At 40.8% G+C, this 10,000-nt stretch overlaps 2 long non-coding RNA genes across 2 annotated transcripts in view; one reads left to right on the top strand and one right to left on the bottom strand.

Moving 5' to 3' along the window:
* Positions 1–876: 876 nt before the first annotated feature.
* Positions 877–5,558, bottom strand: LOC134436544 (uncharacterized). The gene is made up of 6 exons (XR_010032228.1): positions 5,239–5,558; positions 4,363–4,403; positions 4,052–4,122; positions 3,199–3,264; positions 2,988–3,056; positions 877–1,608 (listed from the first exon to the last, which is right to left on the bottom strand). It is a non-coding gene; the product is annotated as an uncharacterized LOC134436544 (long non-coding RNA).
* A 3,420-nt stretch (positions 5,559–8,978) lies between these two features.
* The window catches only part of LOC134436543 (uncharacterized), a 1,232-nt gene continuing 210 nt past the window's right edge, over positions 8,979–10,000 (top strand). The window contains exon 1 of the long non-coding RNA XR_010032227.1: positions 8,979–9,736. This is a non-coding gene — a long non-coding RNA (uncharacterized LOC134436543). The remainder of the gene's footprint in view (positions 9,737–10,000) is intronic.

Here is a 10,000-nt window from a genome sequence, read left to right as displayed (position 1 = left end):
AAGGTCAACATGATTTCTTCCCCTATTTTTATTGTGTAAGGTTTAAGTGATTTTATCACCTTAAACGGAGGTGATTGGATCACCTCAACCTAACACAACTTATTGATGTTCCAGCATCATAAAAATGTGTTGGAACAATGTGATTTTTTTAAATAGTCACAAAATGTTTTTTTCACCTAAATCAGAGGTGATGAAATCACTTTAATCCTAAACAATTAATTGGTATTCCATTAACGAGAAAATATGTTGGAAAAACACAAAACTTTGACATAGTTTGAAAGTATGTTTTTCATGTTTATTGAAGGTGATGGAATCATGCATACAGCTACATTTCAGTAACATGATTCTTTAGTCTCAATCCCCCCCCCCCCCCCCCAAAAAAAAAACATGGTAAACATATTAGGTCTAGGCTATACAAATGCATTGCAGATCACAATTTGATGTACAGGCATGTGCAAACAAAAACAAAAAAAGGATTCTGTGATTAAATGTATTGACTTTCACTGTACGCATGTAAAATGCACACAGATATACAAAACATAAGGACAGTCACAAATAACTGCTACTCTTACACCAATCAACGAGCAGGAAATACAACGAGCAGAGTCTGTGAACAAAAAGAAAGTCCAATTCGCTTTAAAGGTGCACTGTGTATTATTTTCAGTAGTTTATTTTTGAGATTTCATGCTGCCCATGCACAAATGTTGCATTTTTCATGAATATTTACCACCACCAAACTTTAAGTTGTCGTTATGACTGGGGAAATTGCTCTTTCCATACATGAAAGGGGGAGGAGGAAAGAGAGGAATCTTCTCCACTGGCTGTCATTTTGAATTTCTAGAAATACAGTTTTTTTTAGTAAACTTACTGAACTTTGGTCATACTAACACATTTTCGTTTATTACTAAGTAAATATTCATGAAAAGGACAAAGTTGGTAATAGGCAGCACCGTTTCAATGTGCAGCATAGTTGCCTACTCTGGTCACCATCCTACACAGTGCACCTTTAAGAAAATGATTTGTTTGGTTGCTGTGAAAAAGTGCTCTCTGGCTGGATTAGCATTCATGTGAACACATCGGACACAAATAAAATTCACTCTACATACAGTTCTTTTAGCTCATTGACTAAGTGCATTAGTCCACACTAGTAAGTGTGCGTGTGTGCATTCATGCGCGTATACTGTATGCATGTGCACGTGCATCTGGCAGTCCACCATTCATTTGGTTGTCCTCTTTGGTGACCACATTTGTGTCATTACCCAGTCTTATTTAAGTCTAATCTTGGTATTTTGTTTGTCTTTAGTTTGGGTCAAAATCAACACAGTATGTACAAAACATATGCACACTCAAGTGCTATTCTTAAACCAGCAAGGAGCTGGAAGTGCATACAAGCAAATAGATCTCTAGAAAAAAGGTACATTTCACTTAAACATTTCACAGTTTTTTAGTTGCTGAAAAAAAGAGTCCTTTCCGATTGGGTGTCACGTGTGTGACAGACATACACTAAAACTGACAATGTCCTAAGGGTGGGATGCCCAATCTTCTGTCAGAGCAGATTCCAATAGTGATGTCTTCATTTGCTTCGTCTACGGCAACTTCATCCATGACCTATTCAACACAGACAAAAGTAAATAAACACAAATTAACCAAGCCATTTGAATTAACAAATAAATCAACATTAAGCTGGGCAGTAGGTTACTGCGAAGTCCAAAGCATGTCCTCTGTTTCACCGTCAAGATTCTCAGTTCTAATTCTGATGTGGGACCTGGATGATGATTTAACGCTGGTGTAAATTGTCCTGAGGTCGTCAAATACCAGAGCCAAAGATGTGTAGTTGCCTTCATTCTGCAGGGATGTCAAACTCAAACCCAGGGCCAATTGTGACCCATGAAGTAATTTTATGTGGCCTGCAAGATCATTGCATAGCATGACAAGACTTTGACATGAAACTTGGTGTGTCACAGGAATACCAGTGGGCCCAGGCCAATGAAAAAGTTCACTCTCATATGGAACAACACCCCAGGTCTACTGTGTCCTTCGCTGGGATCTACAAGGAGCTTGTAGTAGACAACCAGTGATGCCAATCCTCTGTTTAAGGTGTTTCAGAGCACAGAGATGTAAGGATCAGTTCGTCTCAATTAAGAGAACAAGTTTCATTATGCATATACAGGTACGGTATATACTGTTCCTTGCGAGGAGACTTTGAAGGAAAAGTCTACTGCATTTCTCTGCTCTCTGATCTGAGATGAATTGAGAACCTCTCTGGCGTTTGTGCATGCGTGCAGTAATATGGCATGCAGGGCTTGTCTGTCAAGGGGCTGAAATAAGAATTTCTTATAGTTTTCCCCATCTCAATAAGTTTCCCTGATAACTTAAGATGATTAAAAATAAAACGTGCAATACATACAATGGACAATATAATGAAATGCGTAACACAGCTGGTGCACTCTGTCGACTCTGATTTCTACCCCCCCCCCCAATCAGAGTGAAAAACATGTGTCAACAAAGTGCTCTCAGATATTATACCCTTCATTGTAGTGCTCATTTTGTTTCTACATAGAAGATATTAATATTTATTTTTGTTTAGCTGCACATGCATTGTGTAGTAAGTGTATTGGAATAAGGAAAGCGTGGGATAGCTTGCTCACTTTCAACTGAAGCTTCTCAATGTCATGTTGAGCATAGCACAATGCATACAAACTAACTAGTGTCACACTCCACACTGAGCGTGGGAACACCAGGGAGGTAGTCATCAACACTTCTCAGATCAGATCATCTCGTCTCAGATAACTCCAATTCTAGTACTAAGCAATAATCTAATATTCACTGGTCAGAGTACGACAAAATTTAAATATAAAAATTCGAGAAGCAGCTCCTTATATCACTGGAATATTTAGTCACCCCCTTTCAGGTAACAGCTAATTTAAAGCAGGAGTCAAGTTGTTAAGGTGCACTGGGTAGGGTTGTGGCCAAAGTGAATGCTTTACCTTGTGGACTTGGAACAGTGCAGGCCATTGCAGTGGGACTGTGGGGATTCTTTTCAATTCAGCACTGATCTGAAAAGACATAAAGAGCCCAAAGGATTTAACAATCAAATCATTAACATTAGGAGAAAGCCACACACACATTCAAGAAAGGAGATAAAACGCTGTAATTCACAAAAAAAACATTAAAGACAATCCGAATTGAATGTCTTACCTTGCGAACTTTAAACAGTGCAGGCCACTGTGCCAGAAGTCCTCAGAAATGGTGCATCTTGTACAACTTAATGAAATGAAGAAAGAAAGAAAGAAAGAAAGAAAGAAAGAAAGAAAGAAAGAAAGAAAGAAAGAAAGAAAGAAAGAAAGAAAGAAAGAAAGAAAAAAAGAAAAAAAAAAAAAAAAAAAGGACAACATTTGTAACCTGTGCAGCATGAGTTCTGGAAATAAACTACTTAAAAAAATCACTCTGCACCTTTAAAATCACAGACTGTATCATGATCTGCTTCAATTGTCATGGTACATGTTGGTGAAATTCAGATTTCCAATATTGACGCCATGCATCCAGCCTAAAACCATGTCTGTCTCACTACCACTACTTGACCATGAGCATGGGACAGTTTACTTTGTACTACTCACTTGGTTAAGATCACACATGCTTGACACCATCCGAAAAAATGTGTTCATGTTGGTGTCATCAGACCAGAGGACATGGTTCCAGCAATCCATATCTGAAGTCTGTTTGTCTCTGATGAAACCATGATGAACTTTAGATTGTTTCAAGCATGTGTGATAGTAGCCAAGGGAGAAGTATAAAGAAAATAGTCCCATGTTTACGGTCGAAAATGGTGGTGGGACTGATTTGTTTTGAGATTCTATGAATGGCATCAACATTGGGAAGCTGACTGCCACCAAAAGAAACATGGCATATGAATGTACTGGTACCATGACTACTAAGGCAGATCATGATCCTCTCTATGGGGTTATAACATGCAGGGGTGTAACTTAATAGTAAAAAAAGGCTTTCTGCTCAGGAACCATCAAGTAGACAGGCAAAAAATACAGAAACTTACATCAGCCAATTCAGCAACAGTTGCTTGGATTGCAGGGGGACTGTGGTGATTCTTTTGAATTCAGCACTGATCTGAAAAGACATAAAGAGCCCAAAGGATTGTCAAATCATAAACATTAGGGAAAATCCACACACACACACACACACACACTCACACTCACACACACACACACACACACACACACACACACACACACACACACACACACACACACACACACACACACACACACACACACACACACACACACACACACACACACACAAAAACAAACTAAAAACCTTAAAGACAATCAGCATTGAATGTCTTACCTTACAGACTTCGAACAGTGCAGGCCGCTGTGCCAGAAGTCCTTAAAGAAAGAAAGAAAGAAAGGAGGAATTGGTGAGGTGAAGCATTTATAAACAGCACAGGATTCGTGAATGAGGAGCATGCATTCTGTAAACTAGGCTACTTGTAAACAATGCTCCACTTAAAAGAGGAAGATATAGGCTAAGTAAAACGAGATGACAAGGCAGTGCATGCTTTGCATTGCACCATAAGTGCAAGTAAAAAAAAAGTGCTATGCACTTCAATAAATAGGATACTATTCCCACATGTTTCATCCAATTCCCTGTGCAAAGTTTAAATTCAGGTTATATGCACTCTATCTAGGTCGGTTGTTCTTTGACTTCGTGTGCAGGAAAGCTTACATTTGATTAACCTTCGGTTAAGACCACAAGTGCATGTGTGCATTAAACACCTGGGTTGGGTCAAAAAAGAAAACTTTAAAAATAGAATAGTTCTACTTGGCTTAAAATGAACACACCGAAACGACGCCAGCTCTCTCTATGCAACGTGTTCGATCAAGTTCTAGTTCGTTGTGCATAACCCCCACCACCCCTCCCCCATTAACGGATCAGACCCTCCCGCGCAAATATAGCTATTAACTGAAGATGACCAGCTAGATTGTTGTACAGTAGCAGTTTTTACTACATCCTTTGAATATCCTAAATGTAAATATCTTCCATTCTTTTCGAAAATGACATGATGCATAGCCAACTGCATGTGTTTGCAGTGCACCTGTTACTAAGCAAAGAGCACTGCGCGGGTAAATGTAGTAGAGTCTAAGCTCAGCTTCCACACACAAAAGACACAAGAGCAGTACTACATCGCCCACCATAAATGAAAGTACTTCAGTTACTTACTCAATTTCGTGTATATCTTCACACATGACAACACTATTCCAGCGAGATGAGACTGAAGAGTAGGACCGAGCTGAGGCGAACGGCTCTCTGGCTTTGGAACTTTCCGGCTTCTTCTTGTCTTAGAAAGTGGTGCACTAGCGCCACCTCAGGACTGGAGGCCACCCCGGACACAACTTAATCATGTTCATTCAAAGCATTAGAAACATGCCAATTCAGCAGTCTCCAAGAACACATTATCCTTATTTGATGAAATCATGTTTACTCAAGGAATGTTAATGAATTGTTTTGCATCTATTTACTTTATATAGGTTAATTCAAAGACCCGCCATTCCCTCTTTTTTCAGTGTAGAAGGGAGAGACGAGACGAGACAAGAAGAGACGAGAAGAGAAGAGAAGAGAAGAGAAGTATAGATGGGAGCAGAAAGAAATGAAAGTATTGTGGAAGGGAAGAAACAGAACAAAGGTGATCTAAGGAAAATGAAGGAATAAGAGGGACGACGAGAAGAGAAAAGACGACAAAACCAAGCAAGAGAGGAGATGTGCGGAAATAAGGGGAGGAAGGAGAAAGGATGGGATGAGAAGAAAGGAGAGGGGATGGGAGGAGGAAATGGAGGTTGAGAAGGGTAGAAGGAAAAAGAGAGAGAGAAAAAAGAGGAGAGGAGAAAGAGCAGAGTAGAAAAGCAGGCTGTGGTCGGAGGGGGGTTGTATTGTCATTCAGCAGCCATTCTCTGGCCACAAGCTCCTTAGCATTTCTCCATCCCTCCGTTGCTCCAACTCTTCATCCCTCCATCTCTGTGGCCCAGATGCCTGGCACCCTTTCCTCTCCTCTCTTCACCTACCCTTCTTCATCCTCTCCTTTTCATTCACTGCTCTCTCTCTCTCTCTCTCTCTCTCTCCCTCTCTCTCCCCTCTCAACATGTCTGTATTCTTTTTTCTCACTATTTCTCTCCTCCTCTTCTCTCTATCCACTGCTTATTATGTTTTTTTCCTTTGTCCTCCCTTTATCTCTCCCTTTCTCTTCTCCTTTTTCTTTCATACCTCACACCTTTTTTCCCCGTCTATCTCCCAACTTCTAATCTCTCTCTCTCTCTCTCTTTCTCTCTCTCTCTCTCCCTCTCTCTCTCTCTCTCTCTCTCTCTCTCTCTCTCTCTCTCTCTCTCTCTCTCTCTCTCTCTCTCTCTCTCTCTTCTCCTCCCCTCCCCTCCCCCTGTTCCTTTCCTTCCTTCTGTACTTGTGGCTGAAAGTCTATTCATTAACAGCCTCTAAGAGAAGAGGGCCCAGATGGGCTGGCAGGAGTTTATTGTGGCAGAATGTGCCTGTGGTGTATGTGCCTGTGTGTGTGTGTGTGTGTGTGTGTGTGTGTGTGTGTGTGTGTGTGTGTGTGTGTGTGTGTGTGTGTGTGTGTGTGTGTGTGTGTGTGTGTGTGTGTGTGTGTGTGTGTGTGTGTGTGTGTGTGTGTGTGTCCTTGTGTGTGTGTGTACTTGTGTGTTTTTGTGCACCAATGTGTGTGTGTGTCTGCGTTTAGAGCCTGGTAATGGCCCATATCAGTAATTGTGCGGGAGTGTGTGTATGTGTGTGTGTATGTGTGTGTGTGTGTGTGTATGTGTATGTGTGTGTATGTGTGTGTGTGTGTGCGTCTGTGTGTGCATACTTTTTTGCTAAGTAGTGTGAATTCTTTTGGCCATATGTGTGCGTGTGTGTGTACATGCGTGTGTGTGTGTGTGTGTGTATTTGCGTGTGTGTGTGCGTGTGTGTATGTGTGAGTTTGTGAGGTTGAGTCAGTGTGCCTGCAGAGCTTAGAGTAATGTGCTGATCATCTGCTGTGCTTTAGTGTTCTCTCTCTCTCTCTCTCTCTCTCTCTCTCTCTCTCTCTCTCTCTCTCTCTCTCTCTCTCTCTCTCTCTCTCTCTCTCTCTCTCTCTCTGTGTCTGGGGAAGAGAATGCTGTATAGTTTAAATGCTTGAGCAAGAGAGAGAGTGTTTTGTCAGGTCAGTCCCATGCAGCAAGCTAAGCCAGACAGACTGAGTGCTGATGCAATGCTGCTGGGGGTTATGAAACCCTTTGGAAGGGGCTTTAGTGCACTTTGTTTGGCTACTTGCCAATTTAGGCTATAATATAATACGATTCAATATGAAATGATGTATTGTTGGCCCTGCCGGCCCTTCCCCGTCTCTCTCTCCCCACTCACTTCCTGTCACCCCCATCACTGTCCTATCATAAATAAAATCAATAAGACCAAAAAAATAAATAAAAAATTATGCATTGTTTGTGCATGTAAAGTATATATGTGTACATGTCCAAGTGTGTGTGTGAATGAACATGATTCTGTGAGGAGTTTTTTATGTTTTAGGGGCTGAGGGGCTTATTATGCCTTTATTGACAGGACATACCGGTAATGAAATCCTGACAGGAAGATGGGAGAGATGGGGGAGCCCGGAATCGAACCCGAGTCGCCGGTGTAGCAGGGCAGTGCCTTATCGTTTGAGCCACGGCAGGACCTGTGAGTGTTTTAAATTTATTTATAAAGTTTTTTTCCCCACTTAATTTCCTCTGAGATTTGCCCTGCCGTGGCCAACCGGTAGGGCACTCGCCTGCCATGCAGCTGACCCGGGTTCGATTCCCGGCCCGGGTCCTTTGCCAACCCCTCCCCGTCTCTCTGACAATTTGCTTCCTGTCCACCTCTCACACTTTCCTATCAAATAAAGTCGAAAAATATATATTTTAAAAAATAAATAAATAAAAATAAAATTTCCTCCGAGATTAATAAATGCTACTCTACTCTACTTACTCTACTCTACTCCAACGTTTTGACAAAGCTTCTCCTCAAGAGAAATGTATTCATGAATTTCAAACCTCCATGTCTGATTTGCTCCAGTAATCTTCCTTCATTACTCGAACTAAGTCCTTCCCATTGACGCACCAGATTGTGAGGAACAGGAGCGTGGAGGATATTCTGTTTTTTTTTTTAAGTGTCTGTGAATGTCTGTGAATGTGAGTACTGTGTGCACTTTAACGTGGGAAAGTAGCTCGGAGGAAAACAGCCTACAATTGTGTGTCTGTCCATATGCATATGATTGTGGCTCACATACATTTTTTGGTAACACTTTACTTTACGGATCGCTAATAAGGTGTTAATTTCATACTAATTTCTCAGTAATTTCAGTCTAATTTTATGGTAATAACTGCTTGTTATTAGTAATAACAGCAAAATAACCATATGGTTTCCAGTGCAATTACACTATAATTTCTCATTAATAACAGAAAAAATAACCATACAGTTTCCAGTGCAATTATGCTGTAGTTTCTAGTTAATAGTAGGCTAATGGAAACAGCTACTGTGTCATCATAGTAGTTAGGTGGTAGGTATGCCAGTAACTAAACGGTATCAGCCGAAGTAGTTTCATACTAATTAGGCTACATCAGGGCCGTAATGTGCAATATTTCCTCTTCCTATGTTATTGCATAGAAACGACCACCCAAGCATCCTTGTATTATTTCTGCTTAATTACCTTGTAAACAATTGAGTAGTTATATGGAAATAAGATAGAATCAGGGCCGTAAAATGCATTATCACCTATTCCACTCAATTTTATGGAAATTACATATTTTCATGGTCTTAAAATGTCTTATTTCTTATTTCCACTCAATTACTTAGTTATTATCATTTTTAATACAATATAGACTAGCCTACTATGAAGTGATTCAAGTACACAGACAATCGCATTGTGTGCAAAACTTTATTTATTTTTCCAATCAGTTATGAGATTCATGTTCACTGATGTGAGGTTGTCAATCTGCCACCATCCAGAGGAAGTCCTGTGAACACAAACAAACAAACAGAGAAGTCAACTGCAAGACCGGTTTCACCACGTTTATTTTTTTATGTTATCAATTCACCATCGCTAAATTTGCTTCTGAAATGCAGTACCATGTTAAATGCACGTTGTAAATCTTCCTCAGGCTGACATCGTTGCTGATTTGCAAAGGCAAACTCTAGCTAGCACCTAGCTTCAGTCATTGAAAACATGGTGGGCAGAGCTAGCTAGAACTAGTGGTTTCCATGTACCTCTGTAGGCTATGCCATTTCAGCACAAACACGGCTGATAAGACGTGTTTGCAATGTATACAGTTAAAATCCTTCAATGCTCAGAGACAAAATGAAAGTAGGTTAAAGCTAGAACTACATTAAAAGTTCGTTGTCAGGAAGCTTACCTTGCCTGGCTCTGCTGCACTGAAGTTGAACTAGCTCGCGGTGGCGGCGGCGAGTCCTGTTGTTGCTAGGCAACGAAAGTTTGGTTACTGCAGAACAGGAGCGTCCCAATCAGTATACTTCTGTACTTCAAGCACACTCGTTCTAGTTGTACGCTGCCCGCTCTGCTTGCAGTATGGCTCAGAGACGCTGACGTTGTTTAATTGAGTACCCTGACACACAAGGGTGGAGTTTGAGACGCACCACACAGTGCTTTCGCACGCAGGCAGCAACCAGGGTAACTTTCAAGGTGAGCTAAAATGGTCTTGATGTTGATTTCATCCACCTTCAATCGTCGAATTACTTTAGCCTTATGCAAACATGTTTTATGAGTTAGTGTTAGGTTTATGTTTGTTCTGGAAATGAAACGGCATACAGAAGTACCTTTACAATGGAAACCACTAGCTAGCTCTGCCCACCATGTTTTCAATGACTGAAGCTAGGTGCTAGCTAGAGTTTGCCTTTGTAAATCAGCTATGTTGTCAGCCTGAGGAAGATTTACAACGTGCATTTA

Source organism: Engraulis encrasicolus, chromosome 20 (assembly GCF_034702125.1).
Source record: "Engraulis encrasicolus isolate BLACKSEA-1 chromosome 20, IST_EnEncr_1.0, whole genome shotgun sequence".
Lineage (NCBI taxonomy): Eukaryota > Metazoa > Chordata > Actinopteri > Clupeiformes > Engraulidae > Engraulis > Engraulis encrasicolus.
This window is presented reverse-complemented; position numbering and strand designations above follow the sequence as displayed.